The 24,689-nt window shown below is 44.5% G+C and overlaps 1 long non-coding RNA gene across 1 annotated transcript in view; it reads right to left on the minus strand.

Moving 5' to 3' along the window:
* LOC307224471 overlaps nt 1-24,689 on the minus strand; it is a 560,506-nt gene that overhangs the window by 438,508 nt on the left and 97,309 nt on the right. The window lies entirely within an intron of this gene.

Below are 24,689 nucleotides of genomic sequence, written 5' to 3' on the forward strand. Positions count from 1 at the left end.
TGGTCCACCCACCGCCTCCCTCTCAGCTGTAGGGTGGCTGAGTGGGAGGAGGCAGGCAGACTCCTTGGAGGCCCCATGGAGTGTCCTGCCATGGCTGGCCCTGCCCCGTGGGTGGCTGGCCCCACCCCTGGGCACAGGGCACACTCACTGCCCCAGGTGCCCGATCAGCTTGCTCCTCAGTGCGTGCACACACAAGCACACATCATCGGTTGCCAGAGCCTGGGGTGGGCGGGCATGAACATACCAGGCGGGGGGATGTGCATGTGCTGGGTGGGGCGATGCCAGCCAAGACCTCACTGTCGATGCCGCCCAGCAGAGCAAAGTGGGGCCGCACTGAGCTGCCAGCCCACCTACTCAAGGGGAGCCCGGCCAGCTGATGCAGCCCTTGGTGGGTGGAAAGGAGCACTGGGCTGGGGGCACCTGGTTCGTACCTACTCAAAAATTGTGCCCCACGGCTCCCCTGGCATCCCCTTGGCTGTGGGTTGTAAGTTAACTGAATTTCCAAGTGGGAGGTGGAATGTTAGGGAGCTGCATCTGGAGTGAAAGAATGAATGCAGCTCATAAACATATAACCAGTGTGATTGGTGCAGTGGCGTAGCGTGGGGGGTGCAGGGGGGGCCAGCCGCACCGGGCGCAACATCTGGGGGTTAAGGAAATCCACGGGTTAGGGGGCGCAAATCCATGGGTTAGGGGGCGCAAATTACTTGCCTTGCCCCGGGTGCTGATAACCCACGCTACGCCACTGGATTGGTGGGTATTTTGTGATGTTGCTCTTTTATTTTCAGATGGTTTGTTGCGTTTATTTTACTTTTATTGTGCATTTCTTTTGGGCCACATTAACATGCTGTTCAGGGCTTCGGGCCGAAAAGTGGAATGTAAATGAACTGGTATATAACAATTAAGCAGTTTTCTGATGCAACTGCCAACTGTAGGTGATTTCCCAGTCGAAAGACACAAGGTTTATTCCTGCTCAAGAGTGCTTGCATTTTTCAAAGCACAAGGTGTTCTGTCTTTTCACGCCTCCTCCTTGAAGTATTTTCCAAGGGAGCGGGGGGGGGGGGAGCCATGGTGTTGAATGAGAACATGACAAAATCTAATTTCTGAAGGATATGTTTGCACTGTGTTCCAAAGCAGACTTTGGTGTAGTGTTGGGAAACCAAGTTAGACATTTCCTTTCTGCAATCTCATTGGTATTCTCTTACCTTTGCACACAGAACTCAGTGAAAGGTATGTGCCATTAGCTTTAAAAGAGACAAATGAATGGATGGAGTTGTTTGCTCAAAACATCCAAGCTTTCGGCAATCTCTATAGTGACGTTGTACTTAGACGTTGAAACAAGTTTTTCGTTTGATGATTTAATCCAGCTTTCGAAAAGACAAAATAATTGTATTTGATGGCCGGGAATTCAATCTGTCAAGCCGAAAAGATCATTTTTTGTTAGTGTTTACAGCTTTCAACAAGCAGCGTCCTTTATTTTGGTGAAATATTCAGTAGCAGATAAAAAAAGAAGCATAAATCATCAATTTTTGCATCTCCTCCTTTTTTGACAATGCAGGTGGTGGTGAGGAGAAACACAATACAAAGTTTAAAACGTACCTAAGTCAGCTAGGCAAGTGGATTGACATTAATTGTATTGCCTGCTTTGAAACCTATAACTAAGCTGTCAAAAGCTACGGCTCAGAACTCAGGGACGTTTTCTTAAGGAAATTCCACTTTTTAAGCAATACTAATTCATTGTTAAAATGCAAGTGTTTTGGCACCTGCACTGTGGGCAACATCTCCGAATAATTTTTAATGGTTTTAATATTTCCACCTTGCCACTTCACTATAATTAGAAATGGATGCATTGAATCATAGATTTGTACAGTTGGAAGGGATCTTTAGGGTCATCTAGTCCAACCCCTGCAATGCAGGAATCTCAACTAAAGCATCCATGACAGATGACCATGCCAATTCATTGGATAGCTAATGGGTGCTTTAAGTGCATTTATTTTCCAGATAATAGCTCCAGGGACTGGGAATTGTAATATTTAATTTTGATGGAGGAAATTTGTTGTTTTTGTTCAGTCGTTTAGTCGTGTCTGACTCTTCGTGACCCCCTGGACCAGAACACGCCAGGCACTCCTGTCTTCCACTGCCTCCCACAGTTTGGTCAAACTCATGCTGGTAGCTTCGCAAACACTGTCCAACCATCTTGTCCTCTGTTGTCCCCTTCTCCTTGTGCCCTCAATCTTTCCCAACATCAGGGTCTTTTCCAGGGAGTCTTCTCTTCTCATGAGGTGGCCAAAGTCTTGGAGCCTCAGCTTCAGGATCTGTCCTTCCAGTGAGCACTCAGGGCTGATTTCCTTAAGAATGGAGGGGTTTGATCTTCTTGCAGTCCATGGGACTCTCAAGAGTCTCCTCCAGCACCATAATTCAAAAGCATCAATTCTTCGGCGATTAGCCTTCTTTATGGTCCAGCTCTCACTTCTGTACATCACTACTGGGAAAACCATAGCTTTAACTATACGGACCTTTGTTGGCAAGGTGATTTCTCTGATTTTTAAGATGCTGTCTAGGTTTGTCATTGCTTTTCTCCCAAGAAGCAGGCGTGTTTTAATTTCGTGGCTGCTGTCACCATCTGCAGTGATCATGGAGCCCAAGAAAGTAAAATCTCTCACTGCCTCCATTTCCTCCCGTTCTATTTGCCAGGAGGTGATGTGACCAGTGGCCATGATCTTCATTTTTTTGATGTTGAGCTTCAGACCATATTTTGCGCTCTCCTCTTTCACCCTCAATAAAAGGTTCTTTAATTCCTCCTCACTTTCTGCCATCAAGGTTGTGCCATCTGCATATCTGAGGTTGTTGATATTTCTTCCAGCAATCTTAATTCTGGCTAGGGATTCATCCAGCCCAGCCTTTCGCATGATGAATTGCATATAAGTTAAATAAGCAGGGATACAATATACAGCCTTGTCGTACTCCTTTCCCAATTTTGAACCAATCAGTTGTTTGATGGAGGAAATAACATTGGATAATTATGGTTTCTTTTGCAGGGAAGAGCCATAGCTCAGCGGCAAAGCATTTACCTTGAATTCAGAAGGTTCCAGGTTCTAGGTTCAGTCGCCAGGATCTCCAAGTAGGACCCTTTATAAAACCCCTGGAGAGCTGCTGCCAGTCAGTGCAGGCTATATTGAGCTAGATGGACCAGTGGTTTGACTCAGCATAAAATAAGCGATTGAATGCCCAATGCTTGCTTTCACAAAATAACATAAATACCACATGTGTGAATTATCTCTTCCAAAAAGCATTGCTTTTGAGGTTATGTAACTTTATTACCTGTGAAAGCCCATTTTACACTTGCAAGGTATTTCTTTGAGCTTGTCATCATCAACTGATCAATGTGCCGAACTCCTCAGAGGAGGGAGTGAAGGGATTTGAGTAAAGAAGACTGGCAAGCCTGTCTTATATTTGTTTACTGGTTCTCCCTGCCTTAGTACAGAAACATTTAAACTCATTTTGTTAGTTTGAGCCCAGTTCTCCAATCTGTTAAGGTCATTTTGAACTGTGATTCTGTCTTCTGCGGCATTAACTACCCCTCTGTCAGGGAATAGCCAGAACACGCAGTTTCCTCAGTAGCAGGGGAGGGTTCAGAGCAGGAACTGGCAGAAGAGGAAGACAGGGAACTGAGGCAGGAAGCAGAGCAGGGGGTGGGGCGTAGTCAGGAGGAGCAGGGGGTCAGGGATGGTGAAGAGCCCTACAATATACCAGAGCCAGTAAGAGGAAGTTCAGACTTCGAAAAGGGGGCGGGGTTTCATACCAACACAGGCAAGGAGGGAAATGAAATGTAAAGAGCAAAGACGTATCGTGAGGTTTCCATGTCTACTTTGTTGGCACCAAAATCTAAGGAAGCCACTCCCCGAATCTGACTCGACAGATTTGGATGTGTGATTTTGAACTTTTTACAGTGGTACCTCTGGATGTGAACGGGATCTGCGCATGCGTGTGACGCCATTTTGACCGTCTGCACATGTGCGAGTGGCGAAACCCAGAAGTAACGCACTCTGTTACTTCCAGGTCGCCGCATTGCGCAACCTGAAAATACTTATTCCGAAGCTACTTCAACTCAAGGTATGACTGTATATATGTAATAAAGACTGTAAATATCACACTGTGTGTGCTGGAGTTTTACTGCGAAGAGGGAACACCAACTTTACACCCTCCCAGTTTAGTGTCATCTGCAAATCTGATGAGCAACCCCTCAATTCCTTCATCCAAGTCATCTATAAAGACGTTGAACAACGACGGGCCCAGGACAGAACCCTACAGCACCCCACTTGCCACTTTTGTCTAGAAGGATGAGGAACCACTAGTGAGCACTCTTTGGGTTCGGTCAGTCAACCAGCTACAAGTCTTCTGACTTGTCACCTCTTATTCATCCTTTCTCTAAACAAAGAAGTCTCAAGGGCTACAACCTTTTTCACATAGTGGAGTTACTCCATCCTGTTGATCTGAACCCTTTCCAACTGTAGAGTACAGTACCTTGGATCTCAAATGCTTTGGCTCCTGAACAAATTGGCTCCTGAACGACCGAGACCCGGAAGTGAGTGTTCCTGTTTTCGAATGTTCTTTTGGAAGCCAAATGTCTGGTGGAGGTTCTGCAGCTTCCGATTGGCTGCAGGAGCTTCCTGCAGCTTCCTTTTTAATTTTTTTTTAAATAAAAAGTCCATTAAATACTGGGAAAAGAGCAGAGAGACATATGATCCAACATGAGAAAAAGAAGCAAAGGGGAAAGTGTTTTACGGAATAACTAAAAAGGAGTAAGTGTGACAACAGGCCCTTTAGGGATGTATTCGCAGCTAAATAATGTGTGACGCTCATAATCTCAGCAGCCTGTTCCGAATCAATGAGCTGAGAGTCTTGTAATGTTGCTGTTAACACCTCCAATAAGGAGGCAAATATTTTCCCATTATCTTTCCTTAAGCATGAAGGAAAAGTATTCATTGGGTTATAATGGAGTTATGGCAAGGAGCCAGAGTTCTGCTACTACACCAACCATTATTTCCGCTTGGATCTTCAAGTACAGAACAGCTATTGGGGTGGGGCGCTCAGAACATTTATTGCTTTTGCCAGTGCTTCCTGCCCCCAATAAAAATATATATGTTTAGGGGTACTCTCATTTTTCTACTCATATTGAAATATTGCCCCTCAATGAGGCCAAACTTAGATTCACAAAATGTTTAGGGGTATGCGTACGCCTGCGTACCCCCAGAAAAAAGCACTGGCTTTTGCACAATTAATTTCACCTTTATAATTCCTATTCAGTGACATTGATTTCCTCTCTGCTGTTGCTCCATTTTGTTTCCTCCTGAAGGCTTTCATTTTCCTTCCCATATTACTCACACAATGGCCTTAGTCTGTAGTCTGTCAGGGATACTATAAGAGACAAGGTGTCGTGTTAGACCAGTCATTCAGATTTGTGATGAAGGGAAGCCAAAATGAATCTAGAATAACCTTATTCAGTTGTTCACACGTACACCGCCCCTCAAATAGAATCGAAAGAAGGGGACAACAGGGATACCAAACCTACTGGCTCTACCAACCATGCTATGCATTCCTACTGCCCTCCATGTGTTGGAAGGATAACCTATGCCACAGGGAACCTTCCTTACTTGTGATGTAGAAACCGGCGTAGGGTGTTGAATGGATTGTGGAGGATGCACAATTAGAGAAAGTTCCCCACGGCAGACATTCAGCCCCCAACATGTGGGGTGGTGGAGGATTAAAAGGGTACAGCAGTTGGGAAAAATAACACCCAAAGAAGGCTAACGAGGACATTTATTGCTGCGTTAGCCCCATAACCCCCATCCCGTCTAGTCCAGGATGAAGAACCAAGCAAGATGATGTAACACCACTATGTCGCTAACAAGATGGCAAGGTGCTAATGCCACCAAGAACAAATTAAATTGTTGCGGCAGTGGCAGCTGTTATATTTTATTATCCTCCCCCCATCTGTCCTTCACGCTAAGGTCCCGGGCTGCGTTGCAGTCATTTAAAATACAACATTAAGAACAGCTTTAAAACACACACACTTTGCAAACACACACAAAAATAGCGTAGGTTCTCAGTTGTCAAAGAGGTGCATTTCCAGCATTTGCCAAAAACTGTTTAATGAAGTTGCCAGGTGACCTTTCCACAACTTAGGGGACACCACAGAGAAGGCCCTGTCCCGCCACCACACTTGAATCTCCGAGGAAAGCAGAACTACCAAAAGGGCCCCCTCTGCTGATCTTTACACCTGACGGAGTTTGTAGAGAAGGAAGCAGTCTCTCAGATATTCAGGGTCTGGGTCTTATAGAGCTTCCAGCAGAATAAGGGCAGTGCATCCTTTTTGGTAACTGCAAAATCACTGAAAGTGGTGTTTTGTTTTTTGTTATCATTTTTGATGCTGTCACAAATGCAGAAAAGGTGAGTAATTTTGCCTTAGCCATACAATAAGATACTTGAAATGAATCCCCTACTTTGGAGATGGGTGCAACAAAAGATGCTATGAGCAGCAAGAATCTGGGGCACTTTCAAGTATAGGAAAAGTAGTTTAACTAGCAGTTTAACTATTTATAGTTCAGTGATGGCCAGACTTGGCCCTCCAGCTGTTTTGGGACTACAGTTCCCATCATCCCTGACCACTGGTCCTGTTAGTTAGGGATGATGGGAGTTGCCGTCACTGCTATAGTTCAACTACCCCACAGCACAGCAAACCATGACTTGCTGGATTCCAACCTAGGTTTTCCTAGGACGCAGGTGGCGCTGTGGGTTAAACCACAGAGCCTAGGATTTGCTGATCAGAAGGTCAGTAGTTCGAATCCCCGCGACGGGGTGAGCTACCGTTGCTCGGTCCCTGCTCCTGTCAACCTAGCAGTTCGAAAGCACGTCAAAGTGCAAGTAGATAAATAGGTACCGCTCCGGCGGGAAGGTAAACGGCGTTTCTGTGCACTGCTCTGGTTCACCAGAAGCAGCTTAGTCATGCTGGCCACATGACCCGGAAGCAGTACGCCGGCTCCCTCAGTCAATAAAGCGAGATGAGCGCCGCAACCCCAGAGTCGGTCACGACTGGACCTGATGGTCAGGGGTCCCTTTACCTTTACCTTTACTACTGGATTTCTCAGGGAGAAGGTCATTGGCTATGTGCCACTGCTTATAAACTTTCCAGAGTCATAAGGATGAATGCTGTTAGAAGCAGCATGTTGGACTAGATCAGGGTTGAGGAACTAGTGTTGCTTCCCAGATGCTGCTGCATCCCAACTTCCATCAGCCGCCCACAGCATGCTCAAAGGTCCGGGATGATGGGAACTGTGGTCCAGGAACATTTGGAGGGCTTGACAGGTTGGCTACCACTAGATTAGATGGTGGTTTGGTCTCCTCCAACAAAGCTCTCTTTAGGATTTAGGTTCTTTTGTTCTTACGAGACATTCTCAGCGCATTGTGTCTCCATTCTTTTTAAAAAGAAAAAAGAGTTGATTGCAAAGCCGAAACACAATTAGGATTTGAAGTCTGGTAGTGTGTGTGTGTGTGTGTGTGTGTGTGTGTGTGGATCATACTGTGAGGAAATTAGAGAGACTTGAACAAATCCAGTAGGCTTAATTTACTGAAGAGCCTGCTTAATGCCAAAGACGAAAGCATAAAAAAATTAAATTAAATTTGGACAGATTCATATTTGACAATTTAGGGATAAGAAGAGAGGGAGAGAGAGAGTGAAAGAGAGAGAGAGAGAGGATGGTTTAATGAGTAGGTTAGTTATACATTCTCCCAATAGCCTGACTGGACAAACGAGACATTTGTTCAAGACAGTCTTTAAGAAGTACTCTATCTCCATCTGCTCAGCAATCTTCTCTAATGTATATCTTTTCATTACTCCTGTGAAAGAAGAAAAATACAGATCACTTCTTTCAAAAACAACCGCAACTTCAAAGAGGACTTCATGCTACAAAACAGCACAAACAACTGGAAATGTCTGTTTCAAAATTATGATTACACTTCCAGAAATGGACGAATATGCAACAGCTTTTGCCATTCCCCCCGTCTCCCATATCCCATCTCAAAATCTTGTCAGTTGAGTAAGTTTTTGACTTTGGTGTGATAAGCCACCTTTTAGGCCAGGCATCTTTTTACAGATAATATTTTAACACCAAGTCTGTTCTTCGTAAGTAACTGTCAGGAATGTGGCCCTCCAGAGCGCAGTGGAAGGGTCTCAGACATTGAGCCTCAGAAGTTGAGCTAAGCGAGCAAGGGGCCGACTCTGTAGATGTAAATAAACATACATAAAACTGACGGAGAGTCATCGCTGCTTATCAGGCTGCTTGTCTGCCAAGAGATCATTATAGTAACTGTCTTAGCGGCCCAGGACTGTCAGGTGCCAAAGAGTCATATTGGTTCCAAACAATGCAGCTCTGGGTCCTCCAGGCAGCCAAATAAATTTGTGAATGCTTGAAATAAAAAGAAGTGGAACCCAGCACAAAATCTGCTTGCCCATTTGTTGCCCTTAGTACTTAGTGCTGGGCATCAAGAGATGCCACCCAGGCACAATGCCAGGCACTTCAAGATCACAGCACCCAACACCTGAACCGCCCCCACCAGCCTGAAAACAAATCATTGGTCATTCCTGCACCCGAGCCGTTGGACCAGATCTGCCAGCAAAAGGATGCAGCTCTATCCAAATCATTTCTTAGATGTTTCCTAATAACCCCTGCAAATAGAAAATAGAATAGGCAAATAGAAGGGAAAGAAATGGAGGCAGTGAGAGATTTTACTTTCTTGGGCTCCACGATCACTGCAGATGGTGACAGCAGCCACAAAATTAAAAGACGCCTGCTTCTTGGGAGAAAAGCAATGACAAACCTAGACAGCATCTTAAAAACTAGAGACATCACCTTGCCAACAAATGTCCGTATAGTAAAAGCTATGGTTCTCCCAGTAGTGATGTATGGAAGTGAAAGCTGGACCATAAAGAAGGCTAATCGCCGAAGAATTGATGCTTTTGAATTATGGTGCTGGAGGAGACTCTTGAGAGTCCCATGGACTGCAAGAAGATCAAACGTATCCATTCTTAAGTAAATCAGCCCTGAGTGCTCACTGGAAGGACAGATCCTGAAGCTGAGGCTCCAATATTTTGGCCACCTCATGAGAAGAGAAGACTCCCTGGAAAAGACCCTGTTGTTGGGAAAGATGTAGGGCACAAGGAGAAGGGGACAACAGAGGACAAGATGGTTGGACAGTGTTCACGAAGCTACCAGCATGAGTTTGACCAAACTGTGGGAGGCAGTGGAAGACAGAAGTGCCTGGCGTGCTCTGGTCCAGGGGGTCATGAAGAGTCAGACATGACTAAACGACTGAACAACAACAACAACAACAATAACCCCTGCAAAGCTTGAGGCAACTGGCAAAGGAAAGAGCAAAACATTTCTCTGTGGAAAGTGCACATTTTCCATGTGTCCTGCTGTAGAACTCTTTCTTCCAATTATTCCATCTCTTCATAACTGGCTTCTGTAGGTGAGGGGAGTTAACCTTATAAATTTGCAAAGGGCCCCTTGTGATATTAAAATTCTGCGGTTCCTAAATATTTAATATGTATCAGCTGCCTAGCAGAACCAGAGTTAAGAAGCTTGTGTTAACACGTTGCTTTCCTTCAAGGAGATTGCAGGTGCTGCTCACGACTGGCAAAACATTTTGTGTTCAGACCAAGCAGCTCAGTGCGTAAGAGAATCTATGCATGTGCTTCTTCATTTTTCATTTAGATGCTCCAGTAAAGGTTACTGTGGGCTATGTCCAACATTTTCTGCCCACTACCACATGAGTTCTGGTGTGGTGTAGCGGTTAAAGTGTTGGACTGGGACTTGGGACACCAGGATCCAAATCGCGACTTGGTCACAGAGATCACTGGGTGATGCTGGGCCAGTCACTGCCTCTCAGCCTGACCTACCTCACAGGGTTGGTGTTGTGGGAATTAAAGGAAGAGAGGGAGAGCCATGTATGCAACCTCGCTCTCCTTGGAGAAAGGGGTGGGATATAAATGCAAACAACAGCAACAGCAACAGCAACAGCAACAACAGGCAGATGTGTTTTAATGCTGTGCAACAGAGGAAGCCAGCAGAGCGGTTGCACTAGCAGAAACTCAAACTACAAATTACCTAAGAGAACACTGTAAACAACCAAAAACTTTGAGTAACGCTTGTAATGTACTAAAAACTAAGGTAAAAATGGGTTATTTTAAGAAAAATAGAGAAAATATATGATGCAGTTGAAAAAGACAGAAAATGCAAGCCATGGAATGGTGGAGGAGAGTCTAAGGATTCAGGGGCTCCTAAATGATTATGATGTCTAATGTTTGAATTTAAATGTGTAGTGTAAAACTGAACAAAAAAGTTTTTTAAAAAAAGACAATACATGTCTTCTTATGTTGCTCCTATGAGATCTTACTCATTTTCTCCTACATATTCAAGGAATTGAGCAACAGCAGGCTTGTTTCCTCACCACTTAATCTCACCAGCATGCAAAAGCTGCAAAACAAATTCCAAGGAAACAAGGCAACAGTTAAAAATGCGGACGCGAAGGGGATGCCGCGACAATGAGGCTTTGCCAAAAGAGGCTAAACTGAAGCAAACAAGTTATTTTTCCTCGGTCTAAGAGAGCAGGAAACGAATTGGTTTTTGAAGTGTGAGAAATGAAGCGGGAGTGGCTTGCACTTCCATCATCTAATAAGAACGAGAACAGAAGAATTGCTTTGCTGGGTCACACAGAGCAAGGGCTGTCAAATCTAGTGTTGGATTGCAGCAAGAGACAGTCTGCTTTCCCCCCTCTTCGTTTTCCTCAGGCCGTAAAAGGAGGTGAGCCTCAACCACATGCACACAACAATTTCTACTCTTTGCACAGAGTAGACTGCCTCTGTAAATGAAGGCTTCATGTAGTGATCACAAATAACAGCCATTGCAGGTGTTGGGGAAACATTCTTTAAGAAACAGATAAAAGTTCCTGGAAGCTTTAAAGAGGTTTCCAGAATTTTCTTTAGTGTGTAGGAGTGGGACCCTGGGCTTGATTGGTGTCAGCTGGAGGTGCAAATAAAGGGAGGAAATTGCAGGATGCAATTTCCACAAGAGGAAAGCACACACACACACACACACACACACACACACACTATCAGCACATATGCTGACAACAAGGTTGTAAGTAAGACAATGTGTGCTGCTGATACTGTGAGTTTTGCTGTGTCCGGATTGTTAACTACTGGACTGAGATTATACTGTGCTGGAGAGATAGAGAAGGAATGTAAATAGCTTGTATATAGAATCATAGAATCATAGAGTTGGAAGAGACCACAAGGGCCATCGAGTCCAACCCCCTGCCAAGCAGGAAACACCATCAGAGCACTCCTGACATATGGTTGTCAAGCCTCTGCTTAAAGACCTCCAAAGAAGGAAACTCCACCACACTCCTTGGCAGCAAATTCCACTGTCGAACAGCTCTTACTGTCAGGAAGTTCTTCCTAATGTTTAGGTGGAATCTTCTTTCTTGTAGTTTGGATCCATTGCTCCGTGTCCGCTTCTCTGGAGCAGCAGAAAACAACCTTTCTCCCTCCTCTATGTGACATCCTTTTATATATTTGAACATGGCTATCATATCACCCCTTAACCTCCTCTTCTCCAGGCTAAACATGCCCAGCTCCCTTAGCCGTTCCTCATAAGGCATTGTTTCCAGGCCTTTGACCATTTTGCTTGCCCTCCTCTGGACACGTTCCAGTTTGTCAGTGTCCTTCTTGAACTGTGGTGCCCAGAACTGGAAACAGTACTCCAGGTGAGGTCTGACCAGAGCAGAATACAGTGGCACTATTACTTCCCTTGATCTAGATGCTATACTCTATATGCTATATAACAGTAACAGAAATGCTTGTGCAACCAGTTAAGCAATAAAGAAGCTCTTTATTGATGAATTTCAAGATGATTCCTGTTCTTGTCCTCTGCCTCCAGGAAAAACTCTGCTACAAACAGTAAGAAGTGGTTTTACCGAGGTGCCACCACACAAGCAGAAAAGTGCAAAGGAAGTGTGTGGGAGGCAACTTCTAATAGCAGGATCCCTCTTATGTGAATATATGCACCCTGTTTTTCAAACATGAGCATCCATCGCTATGTCCTATGGCAGGCAGTTCTATAAGTTAATGGTTGAAGCAATAGATGCCATCATTTCTCAGCCCTCAATGTATTGCTGATCAGCTTCATTGCTTAGCCCTATAAAGTGGTACCTGTTACATACGCTTACATATACTTCAGGTTACAGACGTTTCAGGTTACAGACTCCACTGTGTCCTATTTGAACCCATAAACAAAAATACTCTGTGTCAGTGTGATTTGTGGTTCTCCTGGGAACTTTGTGGCTCAGGTGCCTTGGCATGCAATGGGCAGTTCTCGGAAGGATGGCTCTGAACTCCTTTGAGGCATGGCTATGGACTCCCCTTGTATGTGTGTGGAGGGGTGTCTATAGCAGCAGTCAGGATGAATTCCTGCACGTCAACATTCACCACTACCCCAGTGGAATTCCAGGTGAGGCCAGCTCTGTTTCAAACCAGGTGGGAGGTTTCTCTTTCATGTACCCAATGCTGCTACGTCCCATTTTCTTGAGAAAAGAGGGGATAAATGTCCCATCCCTTAATTGCACTCTACTATTTGATGAGCATTAATGCCACATGCAGCCTTTGCTGTTCGTCACAGATTTGTTGTGCACAATTGAGAAATACCAAATGTATCAACACAGAGAGGTTCAAGGCATAATTACTGAGTAATACTGTGACTGCTGCGACTGATTTTTTTTGGGGGGGGGGATGGGGGTTCTTCCAGGAAAAGATAGCATCAATTTCTTGATTCCCTGGGTCTCGTGACATACGATTTATGTCCAGCCAAACCAATTATTATATTAAATATGAAACGGCTCCCAAGAAATGATCTGACATCGTTGCCGGCGGTATGCCTTATGTTGTTTACTGCAATCAGGAAAGCAGGCTATATAATTAAGGAAAGATGTGCGAGGACCAGCACATGAGCAGAGCACAGAACCGAAGACTGCCTTTTATGTCCATCAGTAAAGAGGAGCAGAATGGAATAAAAATCTGGAGCATTTTTGCTCCCGCTCCCACGCAGCCACCACAAAAGGCGACAAATTCCCCAGATTAGGCGGCTTTCCCCAGAAGGAATCTCAGCAGAGAACAGAAACCCCTGCAAGACTCTGTCTGTGATATAGTGGTAAAATTAAATGACTACAATATCTTCTTCTTTGGCGATCACTCATAGCTGAGTAAGATTGTCTTCCATAAACACGGTCTTAACAGTGATTCCGTAAGTGACTGTGGAGGCCAATTCTGGATCCACACGTCCTTCCACAGTGAGGACTGAGATTTCCGAGCAGGAGTTGATCATGGTGAGGGTTTGCCAAACATACCTTCCTCTTAGCACGTTTCTCCCTTTTGTCCTGAGTTCGAGCATCTTCAAAGTCCATGACACCTTTGGTAAAGGCTGTTCTCCAATTGGAGCACTCACAGGCCAGTGTTTCCCAGTTGTCGGTGTTTATACTACATTTTTAAAGATTTGCCTTGAGAGAGTCTTTAAACCTCTTTTGTTGACCACCAGCATTACGCTTTCCATTTTAAAGTTTGGAATAGACCTTTGGAAGACGATAATCAGGCATCCGCACAACATGACCAGTCCAACAAAGTTGATGTTGAAGAATCATTGCTTTGACACTGGTGATCTTTGCTTCTTCCAGTACACTGGCATTAGTTCGCCTGCCTTCCCAAATGATGTGTAAAATTATTTGGAGACACCACTGATAGAATATTTCGAGGAGTTGGAGATGGCGTTTATAAGTGATCCATGTTTCACAAGCATATAGTAAGGTTGGTAGTACAATAGCTTTGTAAAGAAGCATTTTGGTTTCCCTGCGAATGTCCCGGTCCTCAAACACTCTGCACTTTAATTGGGAGAAAACTGCACTCGCAGAGCTCAGGCGATGCTGGAGTTCGGCAGCAATGTTGGCCCTTGTGGAAAGATAACTGCCCAGGTAGGAGAAGTGACCGACATTTTCTAGAGTTACACCACTGAGTTGGATTTGTGGCTCTGCAGGGGGGTTGTTTTGTGCTTGTTGGTGCAGCACTTTGCTAATAGTGGGAATACCTGTAGGGTAGGGATGGGGGAGTAACTTGTAGCTCAGTGGCAGAGCATCTGCTTTGCATGCAGAAGGTCCCCAGAATCTCCAGGTAGGGCTGGGAGAGGCTCCATATCTAGAACAATAGAGAACTGCTGCCAGTCAGTGTAGACAATACTGAGCTAAATGGACCAAGCCTAAGGTAGCACCTTGTGTTCCTGTGATTTAGGAGCACACAGCCTGCTCTTTAAAAAGAAATCATGTGAACATGTGCATTTAATTCCAAAATACACATTTCTAAACATATTTTCCCTCAAAATACACAATTTTATTTTTTAGGTTTTTTTATTTACTAAAAAAATTAAAATTGCATTGGAAGTGCAAAGTGCAATGGGTATATCCATATTATTTGAAGCTTTCTTACCCTGCTCTTCAGTGACATTGTGCATAGATCCCTGATGCAGAACGTAGAACTTCATCCCCAGTTAGTTAGTTATTTACCAGCAGTCTTGTACCTGATTTTTTTTCTGGGAATCCGAAGAAACAAAAACAACTGTGCAGTTTTGAACTCAGTGGTGAAAATCACTGCAGTTTTGAAAGGTTCATTTTGCCATCTTGGTTCAAAATCGTGCCCAGTTGTATGCAAACATAGACAAAAATCTGTTCCTTGATTTCAGGAACCGTCATGAAATATTTGGTTACGATACCTCTAAAGGCAGAGTGAATTGACAAACAAATCACAACGGTCCAAAATATATAGTAGATAATTTGCTCCTAGATCCTACCCTTCACGGAATGTTCCCAGAGCTGGTTACAGAAACACCACAACTATAACAGGTAGATAGTATAATAAAATCATAAAACACAACCACAGAATTAACCAGCAACTCAGTTAATGCATTGATGTGTGGAACATCAGTGAAAGAAGTGTGAAGACCACACCGTAAGCACAGATCTGGCTAAAGAGATGTGTCATGACCAATAGATGACGATGATGGTGCAAGATAGATCACAATTCCACAACCTGGGGGCCACCATAAAGAGGTCCCTGTATATGTCAAAAGTCCCTTTGGCTCCTAATTTCCTCTGAGTCATGGGTAGGCAAACTAAGGCCCGGGGGCCAGATCCGGCCCAATCGCCTTCTAAATCTGGTCTGCGGACGGTCTGGGGATCAGCATGTTTTTACATGAGCAGAATGTGTCCTTTTATTTAAAATGCATCTCTGGGTTAATTGTGGGGCATAGGAATTTGTTCATTCGTCCCACCCCCCCAAAAAATATAGTCCGGCCCACCACAAGGTCTGAGGGACAGTGGACCGGCTCCCTGCTGAAAAAGTTTGCTGACCCCTGCTTTGAGGCATAGGAGCCAACTCCTAGGGGCCAAGGTCCCTTCGACCTTCCCAATAATATATTTGAAGGGCCCGGGGCCCCCCAAAGTTGATAAGCATTGCCATTCAAATGTACCACCCCCCTCTCTCCACCACTCTCTCCTCCCCTCTCTCTCCCCCTTCAAGCCTATACTAGATACAACATGGTCTTACACTGAACATAACTAAGGGACTCTATGATTTGGGGGGGGGGGGGAGAGAGGAGAGACATTGCACATCTTTTTGTAATTTAAGAAAATCTTCAATAAGAAGTATTTCCCCAAAAATGGTTTGTGTGCATCACAGATTGTGATCGATCTCCCCTCACCAGAATATTTTATTCAAGTCGGTACCCTTGCTCTGAGGCAACTACCAAATGAATACTTGTGTAATGTTCCTTTCTGTTCTTTTCTTCCAAACTGATCACCTGCTCATTTAAAGACTGAAGGGATGTACAGTGGTACCTCAGGTTATATACGCTTCAGCTTACATACGCTTCAGGTTACAGACTCCGCTAACCCAGAAATAGTACCTCGGGTTAAGAACTTTGCTTCAGGGTGAGAACAGAAATCACGCTCCTGTGGTGCGGCAGCAGCAGGAGGCCCCATTAGCTAAAGTGGTGCTTCAGGTTAAGAACAGTTTCAGGTTAAGAACGGACCTCCAGAACGAATTAAGTACTTAACCCGAGGTACCACTGTGCGAGCTTTCCCTGCCCCCCCTCCAGACATGCACCTTCAAACCCGTAGCGCCAAATATCTTACATAACCCAGTAACATTTTATGTGCCAGTCTGAGACTCCACAATGCAAGGGGCTTGTTTTGATCTCCAAGAGCCCAGCTCCATTCAGGTCTCCTGTCCCATTTGGCACTGGAAAGGCAATTAAATATATTGTTTGTTTGCGCTTGGACAAAGCAATATGTCTACAGAAGAAAGCAGAGGCGGTATGGGGAGGGGGGAAGTGGGCTTATTTTCTCGGCCAAATGAAACTGGAAAAGTAAAAGTAGATTCTGTTTTGTTATCGAAAGGTACAGTCTTAAATAAACTTCATAAATCTCCTGGACTGGAACATTTCAATGCTGAAAGAACAAAGCAAAGGGCTTTGTTGGAGGTGTTCCCTCCCCCTATTATCCCTGTAGCTAAATTATCAAGGGGGTGAAAAGTAGCCAGCAAGAAGTTGTCAGAAGTGCAATAAATACTTTCCAGCAGAAAGACGCGTAAGTGCTTTCTATTTGATGTTAAATACAGTGATTGTATTAACAGCCCACTAGAAAACTGCAATAATTCTGTATGCAAGATGGGAAGAGGGGCATGCCCTCCCCACCAGTGCTATTCTTGCACACAGGGGTGTAGGAAGGGGTGGGTGGGGACAGTTCGCCCCAAGTTCCATCATGGAGGGGGTGACAAATTATAAAGGAACAATTACTGCCCTACCAGGGGGCGTTCATGGGATGCGGGTGGTGCTGTGGGTTAAACCAAAGAGCCTAGGACTTGCCGATCAGAAGCTCGGCGGTTCGAATCCCCGCAACGTGGTGAGCTTCCATTGCTCAGTCCCTGCTCCTGCCAACCTAGCAGTTCGAAAGCACATCAAAGTGCAAGTAGATAAATAGGTACCGCTCCGGTGGGAAGGTAAACGGCGTTTCCGTGCACTGCTCTGGTTCGCAAGAAGTGGCTTAGTCATGCTGGCCACATGAGCCAGAAGCTGTACACCAGCTCCCTTGGCCAATAAAGCGAGATGAGCACCGCAACCCTAGAGTTGGCCATGACTGAACCTAATGGTCAGGGGTCCCTTTACCTTTACCTTTATGGAAGGTCATAAAAAACGTTTTTTAAAAAAATGCCTGCTCCAAAGGTCTTATCTTACTACACTAGGGATTATATAGCTATATAAGCAGAGACATCACCTTACCAACAAAGGCCCGTATAGTTAAAGCCATGGTTTTCCCAGTAGTGATGTATGGAAGTGAGAGCTGGACCATAAAGAAGGCTGATCGCCGAAGAATTGATGCTTTTGAATTATGGTGCTGGAGGAGACTCTTGAGAGTCCCATGGACTGCAAGAAGATCAAACATATCCATTCTTAAAGAAATCGGTCCTGAGTGCTCACTGGAAGGACAGATCCTGAAGCTGAGGCTCCAATACTTTGACCACCTCATGAGAAGAGAAGACTCCCTGGAAAAGACCCTGATGTTGGGAAAGATTGAGGGCACAAGAAGAAGGAGACGACAGAGGACGAGATGGTTGGACAGTGTTCTCGAAGCTACAAACATGAGTCTGACCAAACTGCGGGAGGCAGTGGAAGACAGGAGTGCCTGGCGTGCTCTGGTCCATGGGGTCACGAATAGTCGGACACGACTAAACGTCTAAACAACAAACAACATGAAATTTCATGCATATCAGTTAATATCTTGACCCTCCTCCACGAAAATAGCTGTTTACTTGGCCGTTTTCCTATGTTGTGAAGGCTGAAATTTCAATTCAGGGGAGCACTTACTGTTCCCAACCCTAACCCTGCAGAAAGCCATCTAATTAGACTTTAATTTGATTTTGACATGGTTTTAGGAGGCAATTTAATTATTGTTTGATTTTATACCAATGTTACGTATCTGATGTTAGCCACCCTGAGCCCGACTTCGGGTGGGGAGGGCAGGATATAAATAAAAGTTTATTATTATTATTACTTATTATTATACCTTTGTAAGAAAATATGAAATAACGTAAAACCATTTTTGCAGGCAAAAATAAATAAATAAATAATGGGGGGGGTGATGACAAGAGGTTTTCTGCACCGGGTACCACCTGACCTTCCTATGCCTCTGCTTCCACATCCCTCATAATGTTTAATCTGACAGAAGATTCAAACAAGCTGTTTCAAAAGTGGTACAGTCATCACATGGGCTTATACATCCTCTTATTACCATGGAGAATCCGAAAGCATTTCGGATAAGGCGGCTAAGGATTAGACCGGGGATCCAAACATTGGGAGCAATATTTGGGAACTCAGGGCTGGGAACATGATCCCAATACTGGAGTTTTAAAAAATGTTATTTTATTTTTATAGAAAACCAAACTGAAGCTCCAAACAAATTGCCGCATCCAGCATCAATTATCTTTGGTTCAGTCTGTCCAAACAGGAGCTGGCAGTCCTTAGCTAGGCATGCATCAGAAGGCAGGTGGCCAGAGATATGTGCAGGATTAGCACATGACTGATGAATGTATCAGTCTCCGGCTTGGAGACCTGTTCTTTCAAAAACACATTTAATTCTGCAACCAGCACAACACTGGATAACAGTGAATCCAGTAAGTCAAAGGTTTATTAAATGAAGAATTCATCTTTCCCCTTTCTAGGTATAGGTTCAGATGTTCACTGAGTGTATCCTCCTTTCCTTAGCTTGAAAATTAAATTTTGCTGCATGAGCTTCTCCATGTTACAGACAAACTGCTTTAATATTAAATCCCTTCTTCTTCCTCCCACAGAGTTCTGAGAATTGTTCTTTCTTGATGTGGGGTAAAGGTCTTTTGCAGCACCCTACCGAATCTGAATTCCCTGGGTTTTTGGTTTGGGTTTTCTTTGCTATTGAGGAGCTTGGATGCAGGGTTCAAGGAGACTATAAAACTGATAAATCTTTGTGGAGGAGATTGGACTTGTTTGGGTTTTTTTTTTTTTGCCAGAACTGAGAATCCCTGCCAAGGGCGTAGTGAAAATTCCTGCACCCCCCCCCCCCGCCTTTTAAGGACCCAATGTTGTTATACATCATAACAAATTTGGCCTGCACCTAGAACTTGTGCCTGTTTTTAAAAAGTAAAGTACAAGCTGTCCACAACAGCTATTTGAAATGTGTGTGTTTCATTGTTGTGATATAAGTGCGTTGGCTGGAGATATGCGAGGCTGGGAGATTTTTTAAAAAACAAAAATAGGAAATGGACCTAATTTTAGAGACAGAGCAGGGCCATTATGATTAGATTGCTTGCAGAATGTTTTGTACCAGGGTCCGGCCTTGTTAATGATTTCTCTGAAGTAGCACAAAATCATTGATTATATCTGAGCAGGTGAATTTAACCACCGCAGCTTTGAGTGCCAAACATTACCTCTGATGGGGGGTAATTAATTCTATAATAGTGCTTCAGTGTGCTTTATTACAAGGCTCCTAATAACCTTAGAAGAGCCTTGCTGGATCAGACAAAATGTTCAGCTAGACCAGTGTCCTGCTTCCCACAATGCAAAACCAGGGACGTCCTTGAAGCCCCCAAGCAGTTGTTGCAGGCAAAACTCTTTCCCCATACTTTTGCAGTGCTTTGCATTGTACCCCCAAACTCACCAGAAGCAGTTTTAACAGCAACTCTTTAAGCTCTGTTGCATGGACCTGTTCAGGGGATAGTCTATCTCAGGCATCCCAAAACTCAGACCTCCAGATATTTTGGGACTACACTTCCCATCCTCCCTGATCACTGGTCCTGTTAACTAGGGATGATAGGAGTTGTAGTCCCAACACATCTGGAGGGCTGAGTTTGGGGATGCCTGGTCTATCTGCAGGGATTTTATCCTGCTAGAAATCCAGGAATTGTCATTCCACTGTATTGGGAATCTAATATATAAATGTTTGGTGAGGAACCTCAGGGCCAGGGGCTGAATGTGGCCCTCAAAGCCAGCAAAAACAAAATAACGAAGTTGAACATTGTCTTGGTATTTGTTGTTCCAGTACAGAACAAAAGGAACCCATCTGTCAACACAATCATGTCTTCATCCCGCTGCGTCATCAGCTCTTACAATATAAGACAACATTGTCATTAACACAGTTGACCAGCTTCTTTTAAACCATCCCAAAATGGATTTTGCACAGTCAATAAATTTGCTCTCCCTTGGCTGCTAATGCAAAGCAGCTGTAACCTCCCACGTGGCAGAATGCCACCATTTCCACATGTTACGGCAGTGAGCGTTGTTACGTGCGCACTCCTTGCACCATTGCCAGCAGAGAATTCTCATTTCAGTGTTCATGAGGTCCTGGCCACAATGTAATCAGTCTGAGGGTTAGATTAATTAGATTCTATTGTGTAATTACATTCCGGCCGCTCTGGAAGAGAGGAGAAGGAAAGCAGGTGCATGCTTGGTGAAGAATGTACAAGTAACCGAGGGAGCAAGAAGCTATCTCTTTGATTGTCACGATTCTATAGCATACTGTACCAGATCTCTGTACAGCTGCCCCGTGTGACAAATCTGTGAATTGTGCTTTGCCTTGAAGGACCTTCAAGCCCAGGCTCCTCAGATTTTGTTGGACTACTACACCCTCCTTCTATCACCCTCAGTCGGCGTGGCTTCAACGGTCAGGAATTATGTGTAGCCCAACAACCATTACTGATATAGGTCTACTGGTCTTGTAAGCAAAGATTGATTCAAGGGAGATTTGCCTTTATTTTCATTGACTTGTCAAGTGACTCAGTGCTCAGGGTTTTGTTGTTGTTGTTCTAGTTTGATTAAAGATCATATTAAAGTTGTGTTCCTAAAGAGATGCTGAGGACCCTGAGATCTAACTAGTGCTGCCCCCAGGCCTATCATTTGCTCCCCATTGTTCAGTCAGAATGCAATTCTCTGCTAGCTGCATGCCCATTAATCTGCCCCTTTCCAATATCCTAATGATCGTCATTTATATATATAAACCACTCTATAACTGTGGAAAAATGCTTCCAGCATTCTCCCAGGACACCAAAACAAATCTTCAGTACAAGGAGCTGAGCCTTCCACTCAGTCCAGTGGATTACTCCAGACTGTTAATTAAACTGGCAGGAACTATTAATTCTAAAACCTCATTCCTTCATCATGTTTTTTTCCCTTTGCTAAATGAGTGTGTGGCATATGTATACATTGAAGCTTAGGAAATAATCCATCACTAAGACACAGCTGAATACTTGGGTAGAAATCTACTTGCATTTCAATGCTTTCCTCCCTCAAGATACACCAAAATAATAGAGTTAGGTTGTTTCAGGAGATCCAGAGGGTCTCCAACAGATGGTTCTCCAGTCTCTGCTTAAAGATCTCAAGTGAGGGGAAGCTCCTTCCACTCTACATAATTAACTCCGTTGCTGAACTGCTCTCAACATCAAGAGGTTTCTTCTAATAGTCAACCAAAATGTACGCTCTTATAACCTAAGAACATTTGATCTAGAGCTGGGATGAAGAACTGGGTCCAGCCAGTGGGCTAGATTTAGAACATCACCACCCTTTGGAGACCACCAGTGACAGGAGGGTTGGATCACTGAATTCAGCACCAAATGGAAGCTCTTTGTTCAGCATGGATCGTCTCCACTTGGGAGTTCTGATTGGGAACTCCCAAATGAATCTGGTCCTAGTGAGCCTTGCATTTGCTGCTGAATTTAAATACATGGCAAGGATTGGCTCCACTTGGGAGCTGTCCAGTGAAACCCATCCCGACAGGGCTTGTATTTGGCACCAAATTTAAAAGGCAATGAAATCAAGCCCTGCTTGGAGAGAAACAACAGAGAGCACATTCCATGGCTCCTGGCTGTTCCTTTGCAGATTTACCTGTCCAGCACCTGACATCACATGCTGTTAGGTGTGGGGTAGGGTAGAAGGGCTGGGGAAGGTGGGTTTCATGTACCAAATCTGGACCCTTGGTGGGTCTTATTTGGCAATGAGCCAGAGGTTCCCCATCGCTGGTACCTGTGACAACCCTTCAGGTATTTCAAGTGCTCTCCATGCCCCCCATCCCTACCCCAGACTTTTTGTCCTCTAGAATAAACACAACCATATCCTAATACTTTGCTTCATACAACTTGTTTGCCATCCCCTTCACCATCTTCAATCCCCTCCTCAAAACCCATTCCAATTTGCTGATACCCTTCTTAGAATTTGGACACGGAATTGGGAAGAGTAGCTCAGATGCAGCTGGACATGTGCATAATAAAGTGTTTGCATTAACACAACACAAAGCTTAGAATGCCAAGATTCATTTCTCATATATTTATGCCAAATCAGATATCCTGCATTGTCTACCTGCGCATATGATTTCCATCCCAACAAATGCAGAACTTTGCACAAATATTGATTGAATAACATTATGTTATCTCCAGCCCAGATTTCCATTCTATCAGATTTATTTTGAATTTTGTTCCAGGGTCTTATGAGGGTTTAGCTGCTCCTCCTAGTTTTGCATTGTCTCAAAATTTAATCATCACTCTCTACCATAGGAGCCAACTCCTAAAGGCTGAGGGGTCTTTGCCCCCCCCCAGTAAAATATTTGGGGAGCCCAGCTAGTTGAGGGGCATTCAATTGATGTGTGTGCACCACAAATTGTGATCAATTATGTGGGGTGGGGCTTACTCCCCCCCCCCCATATTTTATTCAAGATGGCACTCCTGTTCTCTATGGCTCTTCATCTAAGACACTGTAGAAATGACGAAGAACACGGTACCCAGGGCAGAACCATGCTTGAAACTTCCCTGCAGTATGATGAGTGCACAGTTCTCAAGTTAGGAGGTCCTTGCACACACCAGTGCATGACCACTGAGGACCAGCTGGGGAGATGAAGGACTGAGAGTCCACTGAAGCCCATGCTGAGCACAGCTGCACCAGCAAAGATACGAACTGCGACCTCTAGTGATAGTATAGAGGGCCTCCTGCAGATATTCTTGTGTCATGGCTTGAACGCTGAGATGTAGCACAGTTCAGCAAAGGTGAGAGAGATACAGGGTAACACAGTGAACTTGGAGTTAACAGTTTTATTATAAAATCAGAACAGGAATATACAGAAACTTGTGAGATATGCTCTCTCACGTAAGCTGGTGCTCAGAGTGGCTAGCTCCTCTCCTTCTAGACATATATATATATATAATTAAATTTTCTGTTTTACAATTTAAAGTACTCATTTTTACACCCTTAAGATATCAGTAACTTCCTTTATTCTCTTTCCACGGTTCATTTTGCATATCATAAATCCCTGCATATTTTACAAAAACTACACCATTCAGTATTCCATTATTACATCCATCAAAACTTATTTACACTGTTTAATTTATCTTAAGGCTGCCAGCATTTTCAGCTGTAGCTACACAGTTATTTCCCAGATATTCAATAAACGTTTTCCAATCTTCTCTAAACGCATGTTCTTCTTGTTCTCTTATTCTATATGTTAACTCTGCAAGCTGCACATATTCTTAAGTTGCCATTCTTCTTTGGTTGGGACCTCATTTGTTTTCCATTTGGGGGCTAACATAACATGGGCCGTAGTAGTGACACATAAATAACCTTTTTTGACACCTGGGAACCCTTCTAGACTATTTTCCAACTGTCAGATCCCTCCCTCTGCCTCCAGGAACTTTCCTGTCTCTGTTTCGTTCTCTGTTACATGGAGTAAACACCTTGTTTGGGGCAAGGGAGGAGGTGCTAGCAGGCTTTGAGCAGACACACAGTCATCTGGTGCCTAGTCTGACTCCTGTCTTGACTTGGGGCTGGGGCATCTGCTTGATGGCTCCTGTTCCTCGCCCTCCAGTATCTCCCAGTTCCTCTTCTCCTCTGGAGTGTGTCCAGTTGCCCACCAGTCTGGACCTGGGTCCAGACTGTGCTGTCCTGTACTTTCCCTGGTCAGGTGCTTCTACCACTCCTCCTCAGCTAGCCAGTCCTTGATACATTGTCATCAGGAGGTCCAGTCTATATGAGATAAGAACTGGGCCTTTAGTGTGGTGGCACCTACCCTCGAGAACTCCCTTCTGCTGCACATTAGAGGGGTGTGGTTAGGAAAGGGTGTTCCCTGGGGAGACTCTCGAGGGCCAGACAGAAAGACTTGAAGGGCATGCAAGCTTGTGGTTTCTTGCCCCCTGGTTTAGGACTTTGTGGACAAGTAACAGAGAGCCAGTGTGGTGTAGTGGTTATGAGTGGTAGACTCGTAATCTGGTGAACTGGGTTCGTGTCTCCGCTCTTCCACATGCAGCTGCTGGGTGACCTTGGGCTAGTCACACTTCTCTGAAGTCTCTCAGCCCCACTCACCTCACAGAGTGTTTGTTGTGGGGGAGGAAGGGAAAGGAGAATGTTAGCCGCTTTGAGACTCCTTCGGGTTAGTGATAAAGCGGGATATCAAATCCAAACTCTTCTTCTTCTTCAAATCCAAACAGCACCTTGAACCTCAGTAGCTTATAGGCAGCCAGCACAGCTGCT

The sequence above is a fragment of the Podarcis cretensis genome (assembly GCF_951804945.1).
Source record: "Podarcis cretensis genome assembly, chromosome: 9".
Classification (NCBI taxonomy): domain Eukaryota; kingdom Metazoa; phylum Chordata; class Lepidosauria; order Squamata; family Lacertidae; genus Podarcis; species Podarcis cretensis.